This window comes from Quercus suber, unplaced genomic scaffold, assembly GCF_002906115.3.
Source record: "Quercus suber isolate HL8 unplaced genomic scaffold, Cork oak 2.0 scaffold_38, whole genome shotgun sequence".
In the NCBI taxonomy this organism is placed as follows: domain Eukaryota; kingdom Viridiplantae; phylum Streptophyta; class Magnoliopsida; order Fagales; family Fagaceae; genus Quercus; species Quercus suber.
Genome location: NW_027069503.1, coordinates 902 through 17,595, shown reverse-complemented (window position 1 = coordinate 17,595; position 16,694 = coordinate 902). Strand labels below are relative to the sequence as shown.

Here is a 16,694-nt window from a genome sequence, read left to right as displayed (position 1 = left end):
TCCCTAAGCACCAAATGGACCTTCTCACAGACGTGGGTGTGGTGAGATAAGGGTTTGGTAAATAACCTCTCAAGGGCATGACAATGGAGAGGAAGAGAGTAGAGGAATTTGTAAAGTCTCTTTAGATGAAGATTGGAAATGAGGTAATCTTGTTTTTCTCTAGGGTTTTCTCTCACAAAATTCTCTCTGGAAGCTCTCTTAAAATGATGGGTATAAGGGTGTATATATAGTAGGGTGAGAAGGGAATGCAAAACGTCAGTTTTTGCCAAATAGGGCAAGTTGGCGACTTGGTCTCGCGGCTTATCCAAGTCGCAAGTTCAAGTCGCGACGTAACGGCCTGGCCAGTCTGGAACTTTTGTCCTGTAGCGTGACAGCTGGCGCGACCCTTCAGCTTCCCAGTGTGCCTCTCACGTGCCAGCTTTTGGCGGCTTGCCAGTCGCGATCCACCCGCGAGCCCTAGCCGCGAATCTCTGTTTTTCTTGCACACTCTTGAGCTTTTCTTCACATCTTCTCACACACTACCCTTATAATTTTCCCGCTTAAATAAAGGGTTACTAAGTGCTAAATTACAAGCAAATTGGTCACGGAATAAAGCCAATTAAATGGTTGATTAAATTCAACCTTACAGAATATATTGCTACCAAAGCATATGATACCTGTAATTTAAAGCGCCATTTAGAGGTATGTCTAAGAAAAAAACACAAGGGATGTTGGGCAGCTTACACTTGGCCAAAACATAATGTCTGTAAGTTCACCTAAAGTTGATCCAGCAAAATTTAGGAACTTGTTATGTGTTGCAACCTACAATTATATGCATAAATTACCTTTTAGTTTGTTAAGTATGTTGGTATATGAGCAATATTTTCTTACTTGTGTGTTGATGTCCCACATATCTCTAGAAATACTACTAAGAATGATACGGTTAAGATGTATAAGTGGGAAAAAGAAATGATGAAGTTTTTGTTGACATCTGCTCGTGGTAGAGTTTGTTTGACATTTGATTTATGGACATCTAATTGGGTCTTACAAAAGAGGGTGTTGAACTTTTGCTATATGCCGCCACCACATAATGGTGTATCTTTGTTTGAAAATGTCCATAAATTGTTATCTATGTGGGACATTGAGAATAGGACTTTTTGTGTGACATTAGACAATGCTTTCGCTAATGATATTTTTGATGACATGCTAAGAATTCAGTTGATATATAAGAAAGCACTTATTTGTAATTGTGATTTTTTTTTTCATCTTCATTGTTGTGCTCATATTCTCAATTTAGTTGTACAAGATGGTTTGAAAGAAATCAATGTTGTCATCCAAAGAATTCGTGAAAAGCATAAAGTATGTTAGAGGCTCACAAGGGAGGATTTTTTTTTTTTTTTGAATATGTTAAGTAAATGGATTTGGATGGCAAGAAAGGTTTAGGGCAAAATGTGTGTACTAGATGGAATTCTACCTTTTAATGCTTCTAAATTTTCTCTTTTATCAATGTGCTTTTCAACACCTAGAATTAATTAATTATAATTTTAAGCATTGTCCTACTAGTGATGAATGGGAAAAGGCAGAAAAAATTAAAAAGTTCTTGGCTATTTTTTAGGATGCTACATTGGTATTTTTTGGCACAAAATATCCAACAACCAACTTATATTTTCTACAAGTTTTCATTGTTTAGTTTACCTTAAAGAAAGAACGTGACAGTGAGTATGAGTATATGAGAAAAATGGCAGTAGTCTTGGACCCTAGGTATAAGTCTCCTTTTATAGATTAGTGCTATTAGAAGCTTTATGGGTATACTTGTTCACTCCAATATTTGAAGGTTTGCGAAAAATTATTTGCTTTCTTTGGAGAATATGTGAGTAATGTTCCCACACCTTCAACATCTTCTAGAAGGTCTGGTCAAGTTACTTAAGAAATTAAAGAACAATATACTAATTAATAAGGGATCTTTGTTTATGAGGCATGTTATTTTTTATTTTTTTTTTTCTTCATATTATGCTATTTATATTCAACTAAGATTGACATCAATTATGTTATTTTTATATGTAGGAATTTGATTATTTTCACAGTATAAATATGTTAGGAAAATACAAAAAACTCAATCAAAGATCTACTTGTATGAACCAAGAGTAGATAGGAGTGCAAAACTAGACATGCTTTTCCGAAAGGAAATGAATTTCGGTATCCAGAACTTGGTGCTATGTCTCATGATGATGTCTCACGATGTTTTGAGCATTCATGTTACTGTTGCTTTAGAATGTACCTTTAGTGTTGGCGGATGAGTCATTGATTGATTAAAGAGTGCACTTAAACATGATGTTGTGGAGGCTTTGGATTTTTAGCATAAATTGGTTGTATGCAGATATAGGTAATATAGTTTTTATTTATAGTTGGTTGTATGAGTTTTAATATTTTTTATTTATAATGTTTTGATAAGTTTTTAATGTTTCATTAAAAAAAAAAATATGTAGAACTTTCACAATCACAATTGGAAGAGTTCACTGAAGATATAATGAACATGAATATCAATAAGGATGAGTGCAAGGAAGACCCCTTCAAAGGAACCCTCAATCTCTTCTAATTTGGTTTCTTAATATGTGATATCTTCTTATTTTTGATATAGCACTTGGATGGTTGGACTTAGATTTTTCCATCATTGATATTTTGATATGTTATGTAATCATTTTGGTTTTTTAATCTTTTAATCTGTGATATCTTTTAGTTTTTGATATGACACTTGGATGCCATGTAATCATTTTGATTTTTATATATATATATATATATATATATTATGGAATTTTGTCATGTTATTGAATTCGAGCGTTTCTAAGAAACGCAGCTATAGGTTAGCTATAGCCGCGTTTTTTTGTAAACGCAGCTAAAAAACGCGGCTATAGCCCGCGTTTTTTGTAGTGGTTGCTTAAGAATGTACCTTTAGTGTTGGCAGATGAGTCATTGATCGATTAAAGAGTGCACTTAAACATGATGTTGTGGAGGCTTTGGATTTTAGCATAAATTGGTTGTATGCAGATATAGGTAATATATTTTTTATTTATAGTTGGTTGTATGAGTTTTAATATTTTTTTATTTATAATGTTTTGATAAGTTTTTAATGTTTCATTAAAAAAAAAAAAATTATGTAGAACTTGCACAATCACAATTGGAAGAGTTCACTAAAGATATAATGAACATGAATATCAATAAGGATGAGTGCAAGGAAGACCCCTTCAAAGGAACCCTCAATCTCTTCTAATTTGGTTTCTTAATCTGTGATATCTTCTTATTTTTGATATGGCACTTGGATGGTTGGACTTAGATTTTTCCATCATTGATATTTTGATATGTCATGTAATCATTTTGGTTTTTTAATCTTTTAATCTGTGATATCTTTTAGTTTTTGATATGACACTTGGATGCCATGTAATCATTTTGATTTTTATATATATATATATATATATATATTATGGAATTTTGTCATGTTATTGAATTCGGTGGTATGGAGATTGGAATCTCTTGGACCAGTAATTTTTATTTTGAATGAAGGAAAGAATTATTTGCTTTTGTTATTATTACTAGATTTTTATGATTGTAACTGAATTTTTATTACTTGATTTATGGTTGTATTATAATTTTAGATATACGGGAATTGATAACAGATTATTTGAACAATGTATCACTTATTAATCAAAAAAATTATTTAGGTAAGTTATGACCTATTAATCATACCAGTTATTAAACAGGTCATTTGGGCCAACCCGAACATGACCTGCTAATTAAACGGGGTATACATGTTGTATCAAGTTACCCATTTAATAAAAATGTCGTGTTAGGGTTGAGAAATCCTAACTTGTTTAATAAAGTGGTTGAGTTTGTGTTGATCCATATAAAATAATGTGAGAGTCTGCACCCCGGGCCCCGTTTTGGTATTGGGCCAAACCTAGGTGAATGGATGGAGTCGTGTTATTGTCTCTTAGAATGGAAGGTCAACTAATTATATTTTTCCCTTAAGATTAAGGGTTTTGCAATGGAGTCACCGCTTAATTATTAGAATAAATAAGAAAACCAAAATTGAAGAAAATCCTCATTTTATTGATTAGAGAATGAATGTACATTGATCATAGGAAATTACATGGCTTTGGTCCTAGATACAATCTAAGATAAAGTACATGATTTTGTTTCCTATTTACAATCTAGAGATTGAAAATTACATGGATAAGTACTTGGTCTACTAACCCTTGATCTAAGTTCAAATGGTATGTTACAAGGTGGGAAAGTGTTAGGCACTTACCTTGCTCGATGAAACCAGTCTTTTAGACTATGGTGGCCAATATTCATATCATATCATCCAAATCACTCAATCGTATGTTGAATTTTAATGTGTGTGCATGTGATAAACCCTAATTTAATTTAGTAATCATTGCATTTGAGTTAAAAAATAAATTCTTGTGCATGTATGTGAATGGTGGTATCCTAGATTCAAGAATTTGAGAGAATTATGAAATTAACATGTTTTTCATATTCTGGATGTGGATTTAAGATCAAAACTAGTGTCATGCTTGAACATGTGATGAACAACCAAGAACATGTGAAGAACGCATATGAAAATTTAAGAACATTCAAACATATTCAAAGAATTTAAATAATCACTAGCATGATTTAATCTTAAATTTTCATTATAGCAATTTTTTTTTTTTTAAATAAAACAAGTTAGGGAAGGGGTTATACCTGCATGCAAGTTCCACATGGTAGAGGAGGAGGCTCTTGGTGGAGGTATTAAAGGTGAAGTAGAAAAGAGGAACTAGGAGAGAGAGAGTGAGTCTCAAGAAGACTAAAATATTACAAAACTACTCAACTTCACTAGAACTCAAAATGAGAGAAGATAGGGTGTTTCTCTGTGCTTTGGAATGGAGGAGAGGAGGGATGGATTATTGAAATGTGAATTGAATAAAAAGGACACTATTGTTTCTATTGATCTTTTTTATGCCTATGAAACTCTCCGTAAGAAATTATTGAAATCTATGAAAATTGCTAAGAAATTCAAGGAAGAGTTAAAATTGGCTAATCTTGAAAAAGAGGAATTGATTGTGAGATTAGATGAGTCTAATAAAAAGAATGAATTTTTGAGAAATCAAATTTCCTCTTAAGATGAGAAGATGAAAAACTTGGAACAAGATTTAGTTGAATCTAAAGCTAAAATTGAAAATTTGACTAGTACCAAGTTTGCTGTTAATAACAAAAGTGTTTCTGCTTTTCTTAAGCCTAAAGCTGAAAAAGTTTATATCCCTCCTTTCAAGAGGAATAATAATAAAAAGGCTTATTTTGCTAGGTTAGACAAAGGTAAAAGTTCTGATGTAGATGCTAAAGTTTCTAACTTATGTCTAAACCTATTGTTAGAAAGAATAATAAATCTGTTTTTGTGCCTACCTGTCATTTTTGTGGTGTTGTTGGTCATATTAGACCAAATTGTTCTTTGTCGAGGCAAAAACCAAAATCTGAGATTAGATTTGTTGTTAGGAATATTGATGTTCCTAAATCTGTTCCTGTTTGTCACTTTTGTGGTGTCTCCAGTCACATTCATCCTAATTGTCATAAATTGAAATTTAAAAATTCTTTATTTCAATTTCGGAAATGTGATGATATTTCTCCTGCCATAAGTCCATACAAATTTTTTCATATTCTTTTGAAAAATTTAAGCTTGTTGACTTGTGAAAGGAATTTGTAGGATTTTAGTCTTTCTCAGAAGATTAATGTAATCCCTCAAATACACTCTGCTTCACATGGATTTTCACTTACAAAACCGAAGACTCGTGCTATATGGGTGAGAAAAAAATCTCTAAGGTGAGTGTTGTTTACTTGTTCTTGATTTAATTCTTTCAATTAATTGTGGACATGTTTTTTTTTTTTGTTTTTGGTTGTTTTATTTTCTTAGGTTGTTTTGTTTGTTTGTTTGTTTGTTTGTTGTTTTTTTTTTTTTAAATCCAAAAACATTGAAAATTTTCAAAAAGACAAAAATATTTTATTTTGTGTCTAGTTCTATTTTTCTTGAGGATTACATGAATTATGATATCTTTCTCTTAATTTTGAACATGCTTAACATTGTAGAGAAACTTGAATAGTATGTGTTATATAAGTGCTAAACTATTTCTAATTTTGTGTGAGTATGTACTAGTTTGTATATGTACATATGAGTTAATTAAGAAATTGATATTTCTTGTTTGTGTACCCTCTGTAGCTTAGTTAAGCACTATCATGTATAACTTTGCATTGTTCATTTAGCACAATGTGTGTTTTTTGTTTTTTGTCATAAAATTTTTTTAAACCAAAAAGATTTTTATGTGTTTTGCATTATTTTTCTTGGATTTATAATCAAGGTTGGCCATATTATCTTTACATAACATGTTTATGTACCTTGTTTAGCTTTGATGAGCTTATTTGTTGCACTTTACTAGTTTGAGTTTTGTAGTGCATGTTGTATAGGAGTTGTTTATAGTTTTTGATCACATGATCTTGAACTTGAAGTCACATGTCTTTGATTGTCGGACTTGAACTTTTTGAGAAATGCATAAATAACCATCTCACCACTGTTTACTAGCCAATCATGAACACCTTAGTGCATATCGTAAGATTCTGTATTCGAGAAAGTGTAGCACATGCACAAAAAGAATATAAGATGTAGCCTCGGTTTAAATGCTAAAATTGGTGTGTACATTATTGGACTATAATTAAATCAATCAAATAAAATTGATGTGTATATTATTCTAGCTATTTTAATAAATTTCTGATCAAATAAAATTGGTGTATACAATATAAGGTAAATCAAGAAACTTACATGATTGCAAGCTTTTATTCTAGGAGATGTGAGAGTTATATGATGTAACTCTTTAGCTGATAGTCTCTCTCAAATTTATGTGATAAATTTTGTAGAAATTGTGATTGATTTCTATTTACATATCACCTCACATGTATTTCAAACTTTTGCTAGTTGCACACACTACACAAGTTACTCTTTGCTAAACTTTGTACATGTTATTGTGTGTGATTTTGGTTTGGCCAACTAAGTTTGAAGAATTCCTTGATTTTTATGCAAAATATATTTGAAATTTGAGAATTTAAGGATAATTGATTGCAAATTTTTTTTGGAAGATCTGGGTTGAATTCAAGTGTGTTTGGAAAACTTTTCATCTCATACTCATATATTTCATTCATGAAACACTGTGCTTTGAGGAGTTTCTACATTAAATTACTCTGTTTTTCAAAACTTTGAGTTTCCTAGATTTTCAATCGATCAAAGCTGTTTCTAGACCGATCGAAATTGCGATAAAATTTTTTGGTTTGAATCTACTAGGCTCGATTGGTATTTGATCGATGCTCGAATGATCGAAACTGAAAAATTTTCAGTTTCTAAGTTTTTGACCAATCTATTTTTTATGCATCATTTGTGTTTAGGATTCACATGCATTGCATTGTTTTCTATATCCATCTTGTAGTTTTGCAGTCATATCTCTCATTGTTTTCACATATAACATGCATGCACTTTGCTAAATTGGGTACTCAACTTGATTTAAAAATTAATTGATTAATTTTTAAGTCCTTATACATTTTAGTATATGCTATTTTTATGTGTGAATTGCAGAAAATATTTTTCTTAAGAGATATGATGGATAATCAATGTGCAAATATTTTCTCTACTCATGCAACTTTTTATGGGTCATATGGTGTTAAATTTGCATATATTGAAAGAGAAAATATTTTTCTTCAAGTGAATCCTCATTTTTTTTTTTTTGGAGTTATCTTTGTCAATACGTGACAAAAAGGGAGAGATTTAGATGAAATGTGGGATTCTTGTTTGTTTTGTTTAGGGGGAGTTGAAATTGTTTTTGATAGGGGGAGAATATAAAAACTTTTTGATGTATCTAACTTAGAGGGAGAATTAGAATTCACTTTTGTTTTTTATATTCTATTTCATATTATTGTTTATATGTCTTTCTTTCCACACATGCGGTGATGTGTTTGTTGAGTGTTTCATGAAAGACAGGTACATTTTAATCAAGACCTTCTACCTCTTCTTACAACTTCTATGTTAGGAGTCTTAGATTGGGATTTGTGATGTAATTGGGCATTTTATTGTATTGGGTTGTTCTTATATTTGAGCATATCATTTTGTATGAAAGTTTTGTCATGAATTGCCAAAGGGGGAGATTGTTAAGTTCTAAAAGTTTAGAAAAATTAGCAAATCGTGAACACACAAGAACATACAAGCTGTAGAAAGAAGATTTCAGAATTTGTCTAGTTCGATCGATCGAAAGTCGTATCTGCAGAATTTTAATTAAGCCCAAACAGCAGTTCAGGCCCATTAAGGATTAGGGTTTCAGATCTACTTCTCTTAGTATATAAAGGAAACTCTAAACACGTTTTTATAAGGCTTTTCAGAGAGAGAAGAGTGTGCCTCTTTTGTATTTAGGGTTTTGTACCTAAAAAGCTCCCTCATATTTTCTACCAATGTTATTACTTGAAGAATCTCAAGATCTGGTGTTGTAGAAGTTGCTGCCTTCTCTAGCCATCAAAGGTGTTGATGATCTAAACCTTCAAGGGTGGTCTTGAAGTCACAAACAGGAGAGTTTGTGTTGCTAAACCTTTGAGTGGGATCTCAAAGTCACAAACGTGGGTGTTGGTGTTTTGCAAAGGCCAAAGAAAGAAGTAGTCCGTGAACTCGGAGCTATCATGGGGTCATGGTAATAAGTTTTCTACTTGAGGTAACAATAAGATGTTAGTGGTCTAAGTTGCTATTGTACAAACTTCAATTCTTTCATAGTGGTTTTGCTGTTTTACCTTAAGAATAGTTAGATTAAATCCTCCCCAGGTTTTTTACCGATTTGGTTTTCCTAGGTCATCATATCTTTGTGTTCTTTATTTTCCGCACTTTACATTGATATGATTTGTTTGTGTTAACCTAGATCTGTTTAATTTGACTAAGTAATCACTTGGCTAATTAACTAGGTTAATCTAGTTGTGTTTTAAGGGGTCTAAAAACAAACAAAAAGCAATAGCAGAAACTTGACTAGAATTCTCAAATATTTAAAACATAATTTTTTTTTTAAACCCAAAAATCAGGTTTGGGTACCCATGGATCAAATATTCGGGATTCATGTAACAATCAAGTATGGGTGCTTATTAAGTATAAAAGGAAAACACTAACTACATTTTGAATACTCTTGGAAGACTTGTGAGTTAATCCAGTGAGATCTAAGAGATTCTGTAACCTTCTAACTCTACAAATGTCTACCGGAACGAGTTCTACAATCAAGTGCTGGTGATCTAAACCTTTGAGTATGATCTCAAAGTCATAACCATGGGAACTTATGTGCTGCAAATCCAAGAGAGCAGAGTCCACGGAGTCAAAGCTTGCACTTGGTTGTGTCATTAAGTTCTACAAGTGGTTGCAAGAGATTTAGTGTTAAATCTTTTGTAAACTTCAATTATTTCTAGTGGATTTGTTTACCTTGAGGATAATTAAGTCAAATTCTCCCTAAATTTTTACCTTGAGACGGTTCGATTCATTGGTTTTCTTGAGTGATCATATATGTGTGTTATTTTCTTTTCCGCTATGCATGATATGATTTATTGTTATTTAACCTAGATCTTATAATTGACCTAAGCAAACACTTCGCTAATATATTAGGTCAAAAAATCTGGTTTAAGGGGTCTAAACAAACAAACACAATCGATCCCTACAAAAAATATTTGCCTCCTCCATTTATTTATTTATTTATTTATTTTGAATAATGACTTTATTGCTCAACCTAAATAGGAGAGGAACAATAGAAACCAGGCTTGGTCCTATCTCTAATCATGGCCTATGTGAAAGTTATTGTGTGATTGTGTGTAATAATTGAATAATGAATGAAAACATGAAAGAGAGAGCATATACAAAGGTTTATATGATTTGATTTAATGGCCTATGTCACGCCTCGAACCCAAAAGGGTCCAAAGTATGACAAATACATCCCAAGGGTACCTGTAGATTTTTCCTTTTTGGTAAATCAAACTATAAGAGATCTTTATTTTTCTTTCTTTTCCAAAGGATAAGAATAAACAACCATACTAAAATCTCCACATTACAAGTTAGAGCTCTATTACACATTTACGAACAATAACTAAAAATATGTGCCTCCACATAATACATGAATATATTACAAAACTCTGATTAAATTAAACAAAGTCACAATCTTATAAAGAATAAGGACCTTAACATCAAGTCTAGGTCTACCATGCTAAGGGCTAACAAACCTCAAGCAACCCACCTCCAATAGAATTAATTAAGGTCTCGTTAAATATAGCAAGATCAGCAACAGTCTCCAAATTTAACATAACACTCTAATCATCACCAAAGAAGTAAGCTTCATACCCAAGGTATAGCTAATAAATCTGAAAAACTGTTAGAGGGTGGGATGAGCTAACGTCCAGTAAGTAGCATAATTAATGGGGGTAGGGGAAATGCAAGTTTCATCTTCAATAATAATAATATGACAAGAATGATTTAATAATGAAACACAAAGTTTCTCAAAGTAAATACCTTGAAACTATATACTATAATCTGTGAGCACCAACAATATAATTTCCAAAGCCATAATATCTAACATAAGGTAAATCATCCCAAATATACCACACTACCACATAGACCAGCCAATGGATCCACCCATTCACGACTGGCATGATATTGTCCTCTCTTGTATGCAGACTCTTGGCCCCAAGGACAGCAGTCTCACCCATACCCTTAAGGTTTTTCTCTTCCCTTATGAGCAGCAGAGAGAGCGCATCAAATAGGACCTCTCTTGCATGTGGTCTCTTGGCCCCATGGGCAGTAGCCTCACCCATACACAATCAAGGAGCCTCTTCCCCCTATGGGTAGTAAGGAAGAACACGTCATCCAAAGTGAAAGGACACTGACTTGGATCTGATTTCATTGTCACAAAGATTATGGAAAACAAATCAGGTGATCACCAGGAAATCACACATGGCATGGTGTTAAAATCACATAAAGCTCACAAGTATACATTTCCTTTCAAATACATAGTTTATAACCAAGTAGTTTCAGAAAAACCTTAAATAATCTAACTTCCACAAAGTTTGCAAGGTTTTCAACTTCATTCTTGTCAAAATATTTTCTAACATAATAAGACAAGATACGCATCTTTAAATTTTTTAATAAACCATAAAATCCAAGATTTTCTTATCAAAGATTAAATAAAAGATGCTCATTTTTCCATATCAACAATTCATGCATTTCTCCAAATGCAATATCAAATATGATGCATTTTCATATATAATCATATATATATATATATATATATTAAGGTTACGACATGATAGTTTTTACTAAAAATATAGTTTCCATAGGTAGTTTCCAAAAGCATGTCTAATCCAAAAACAACATTTATGCAACATGGTTATTTTTCAAAAATCCCAATAAAAAACTACTTACCATACAACCTGCAAAAAGCCTAATTCTCCAAGCTCCAAAGGAGATTAGCTAGAACCTCAACAATTTCAAGCAAACCTAACACAATAAGTATAAAACTTAAAATTGTATCCAACTACAATTTAGGAATTACCAAATAAGCACTTAATTAGGCATGCCTAGTATTTAATCTCATCAATAATAATATATTTCACTTCCAAAATTTCTAAACAAATTGATTCATAAGGCATAAACTCCAATTCATAAAGTTAACCCATTTAATATCATCTCTAACATTATGGCTAGCTTCCATAAAATTTACACTACATCAATAAGAGACCCATGAAAGTAAAATCAAAATATCCTCAAAGACAAGAAATTTAGGACTTCAACTAACTCCAAATAAACCCAATGGCTATAGAAAAATTAGATTTACCAACCATCACATATTATAACTCAAAACCCCTAAATTTTCCACTATACATAAACCTTAAGTAATCATCATTAACACAAACCATATACTCACTCATCAAATAATTCCACCAATACAAAACCCATACATACAAACACATAAATATCACTTCCAATGCTCATAAATCACATGGGTATCATTATTAAAGCTTAGATAAAAATAACCTCAACCAAAAGTGTAAAACCCATCAAAAAGATTAGAAATTTTTACCTCCAATAAAGGATGTGAAGGTGTTTATGGGTTCATAACAATTTTCCGGTGATCTTGCCGAAAAAACTATGGTGGAAATGGTGATATGGAGGTACCGATGGGAGAGTTTGAAGGAGTGAAGAGGAGTGTTCTACTGAAAATGAAAAAGAAGAAAAAGAAAGAAAGGAGAAGTAAGGAGAAGTGAGGAGCCGGCTAATGAGAGTAGGAGATAAGTGAAAATGAGTGATGGGTAGTGGGGTTAGGTGGGACAGGTGGGAACCCAAAAAATCTGATCTTACACCTTTTCTTTTTTTTTTTCTTTTTCTTTTTTTTTAACTGATTGGGACGTTTCAGCCTATGTCTATAGTGAAAAAGCTCTTGGCGGCTATATATTAATATTAAGCACTTGTGTTACAATGAACCTAATGTAAAGCTTATATGCTAAAGGATATTTGACTAACTTAGGCTAACCATAGAAGTAGACAAATTGGAGATGAGAACCAGTCCAGACTAGTTTACAAGAGCTGCTCACTGAGTTACAAGCTGGCTTGAAGAATTGTCCTCTCCAAAACAAAAGAAAATGATAAATTATCAAAGGACTTTCCAAAATACAAAATATCATCAATAAGGGGTTTAATGCTCCAATGGGGGCACTTTTGATTCCTTAAAGGATCAAATGACATTCAAAGCATCTTCTTCCTGTATATTGCCTCCTCAGTTTTTGGGCTTTCTGCCAACAAGCATGCACATTGCACAGACCGTGAAATAGTTAATTAGCAAATAAAGTGCTGCATTTGCGGCACAAGCTGCAAACACAAATACCACCAAAATTCTTAAACATCATCTTTTGTTTCTGTCTATATATACTATATAGTATTGTATAATTCAACTACTAATCTTTTAAAAGAAAATATGAATTGTAAATCCACTAGGTTGGTACACAGTTGTACGTTTTGTCCAACTCGCAGGAAGATCCTTTATCTGCGATCTTTGAGACCTATCCAAAATTAAGCCATGGACAGCAGAAGGTTCTCCAACCTGTGAATCTGTGATTGAAGCAGCGAAGTAGGTTTTTAGAAAAAGGTTCAAAAGAGCGTTGAAGGGGGCCAAAAAAAAACCCTCTTTACAGAATTTAACTAATCTTACAATTTTGAAAATCAGAGGAGCAATCCCAGAGTCCAGTGAACCATGGGAATCTGGAACTTCGCTTGAGGGTTGAACATATATGGTGGGCAGCCTGTTGATTCTCACTTTCTCAGAATATAATTCGTTTGTTGAGCTCTCTGGAAACTAGCTTTAGGTGTAGGTTTAGTCATCCAGCTGGGTTAGGGGTAGCGCAGGCGATGAAAGCAAGGACATTTCAGTTGATCTTTTGGATTATGATGAGTATACAGAATTTCAAAGCTTTACGTTCATGATCGAGATCTATTAGAGCTGAAGCTGTATTGGATATGGACAAACATTTTCTTTGGGAAGTTAACTTCAACCCACCGTGTAAAAATTGAGAGCACTATTCACATATGTTTTTACTCACTAATCTACTTAATTATGCCATGATTTGTTTAAATGATTTAATAAATCACTGGTTGGCAATCCTATGACGTCGTAAGAGTCTAATGCAATATCAGTAATAAGATGTGGACATGGCATAGTAACATCGCACAAAGGAGTGACATGGCACCAGGTCAACCAATCCTAAGAGCTGAGTTTTACATGTCCCATGTAACTATGTAAGTATTACAGCTAAAACCACACTACCAAATTTGTTGTAGTATTTAAAAATTGGAGGGAAAAATAGTTAGAGCATATGCTAATGCTAGAGTTTAGGAAGTTGTTAGATGTGCTTTATTAAATCTAACCTGCGATTAATACGTTATAATTGTATTCTTGCATTTGATAAATGTGATTTTTTTTTATATAGATACTGTTAGATATATAGGGCCAAATTAAACCCAAATAAAGTAGCCCAATAATGAGCCTAGTCCAACCAATTGTCAAAGAGGTGTATCTCTTCGTTTTATACCCTTTGTTTGTTTATATAAAGGGGCCAAGAGCTCACTTATGCAGCCGATCAAAATTTTCACTTATGTGTGGTGTTGTAGAGAACAACACACAGATATCTCTCCATATTTCTTATCAATTTATCAAAATATTTAGGTTGTGGATGTTGCGCGTTTGTTTTCATAAGAAACACCATGGTCAAGTCTCAATAATAAAAATCGTACGAGACTTTGAATTGTTCAACAAATATAATAGAGTAAATCTATGGTGTCTACTTTTGATGATAACTCCTTAATATCAGATCAAGATATTAATTGGTCCTCGTTCGAGAATAATAGACTCTACCAAGTGATAAATGTGAATTAGTTACATGTGATTACCAATAAAAGTCCTAGGTAATAAATTTCCATGTAAATGCATTATAAAAGATAATTAGATTAATAGTAAAATTTCATATTTGAATTTAGATTGATGTGTGAATTCCCTATCTTGCTCTACCACCCTCTCCCTCTCTCTAGAATCCTTCTATTTCTATAAAATACATGCATTAATCTTTTTGTATGAAAAGTTTAATTAAAAAGATTTGGATAATTTCACAAACATATTTGGGCTAATGCCAATCAAGTCCATAACATTTAAAAACTGACCATATCAATCCAATAACCCAAATGCCTTGTAATTAATGTCGTTACTTATTTTTTTTAGTTTGTTTCTCTCTTTATCATAACTATCTTCTCTTTATCACGTCTCTTCTCCTTCTCGTCTCTCTCTTCTTTCTTATTTTTTCCTTTGACCCTCTTGCCTCTCTCTCCGATTTCTATTTTCTCTTTCTTCTCTCCCTCTCTCTATTCCTCTGACCATCTTAGCCCATAACCTCTAACTCTCTCGTCTCTCTATCTCTCTCTGATTCTATTTTCTTTGATTTGGTCTTTCTGGTGGCATCATGGTGGTGGGTTCGCTCATTTATACCTTCTCTCTCTTTGTTTTTGTGATGGCTCCATGGTGGTGGGTATTGTAGTGAGTCAGTTTTGGTTTGGATCGGTGATAGAGGATTTGGGATTTTTGTGGGTGTGTTGGAGTTTTGTGGGTTTTGATTTGGATATGGTTTTTTAATTATTATTTTATTAGCCACGTCAGCATCTAATATGCCAACGGTGTACTCCGTTTGCCATGTATGCATTTTTGTTAGTAGGTTGACGGCGGAAACCAAAACGGAAATGATTTTTTGATTTTAGGGACTGAAGTAGGTGCATAATCAATTTAGGGACCAAAATGTAGGGACCAAAGTGTATTTTTGCCTTTATTTATTTTTTCCCACCCAATATACTACCTGTCCCCTGATAACTCCTCTTTCTTCTTTACCTTTGTGCAGCCTAAGGCTTCATGCTTAACTCCTCTTTATGCTCTTCAACAACTTCATAGCCACTATACGACTCAATGCTTCTTCTGTCATCAACGATGACCATAGCTATGGCAGTGGGAGAGCCATTAGGAGATGCTTGGAAAACGTTCACAAGAGATTAACTGATGTTGTCCGAGTTGACTATATGATTGAAAGAATAGTGAAAGCTATAGCAATGATCCACCTATGGTTTCCTTCAATTGAGCAATTGGATTTGTGCAATTTAGGCACCGCAATCAGTTGAAATTTTTGTTGGGTAACCCAAAATCACAATTTTGATTGAGAATTCTTAGAGTCAGTGCAACCAAAAATCAAACCCAAAATAATGATACCTATGAGAGAGAGAGAGAGAGAGAGAGAGAGAGAGAGAGAGAGGATCAGAGAATAACATTCTTTGATGTCTGATTATATATGCATCTATGGTACCATTGATGCTTCACATACACACACACACAAAAAAAAAAAAAAAAGTCAAAATTAGAGGAATAGAAAACAGAGATTTAGAGAGAGAAAAATAAACTGGGAAGAAGAAAAGATAATGTGTCAATGTGGGGGTAGTTTCGTAGGTTGGGTAGATGAGATATAAATAGTATGACCACATTTTGATTTTTCATTTGACCACCACTTTTTTTTAATAATAATTTCTTTTATTATGGTTTATGAAGACTATAGTAAACTTATCTAAATACCTTATTGTCATCCAATTGAGTGTGTGTGTATATATATATATATATGTAACACAAAACTTAATAATAATAACTGTGGGGCCCGTGGGCCTGATAGCCTCGGCCCATCGTGTAGCAGGCCCAAGGCCCACGCCGAGGAATACTGACCATTCAAGGCTAAATTGGGGAAAGTCTCTTTTTCGGATCCACGCCGAGGACCTCCTCGCCCTCGGCCTGACAAGGATGATTTTTGGGAAAGACCAGGCCCAAAGTAAGCTGTCACCCTCGCATTTAATGCATTCACCTAACCCCTCTGGCCGCATTAATGGGGATATAACCCCTTAGCAGGGCAACGTTGATCAGAGTGAACCACTTGAGTACTGATAAGGCCTCCGCCTGAAGAGAAGCAAATAGATGATCAACAGATGGAATAAGGAGATAGGAAGATGAAGACTATATAAGAAAAGGAAGTAAAGTAAAAAAGGGGGGGAAAAAGAAAGGGAAAAAAAGGGG

At 33.2% G+C, this 16,694-nt stretch overlaps 1 long non-coding RNA gene across 1 annotated transcript; it reads right to left on the bottom strand.

The window, feature by feature from the left end:
- Positions 1-10,109: 10,109 nt before the first annotated feature.
- On the bottom strand, positions 10,110-12,321 carry LOC112033730 (uncharacterized). Its single transcript, XR_002885272.2, has 3 exons — positions 12,135-12,321; positions 11,477-11,551; positions 10,110-10,948 (listed from the first exon to the last, which is right to left on the bottom strand). It is a non-coding gene; the product is annotated as an uncharacterized LOC112033730 (long non-coding RNA).
- Positions 12,322-16,694: the final 4,373 nt, after the last annotated feature.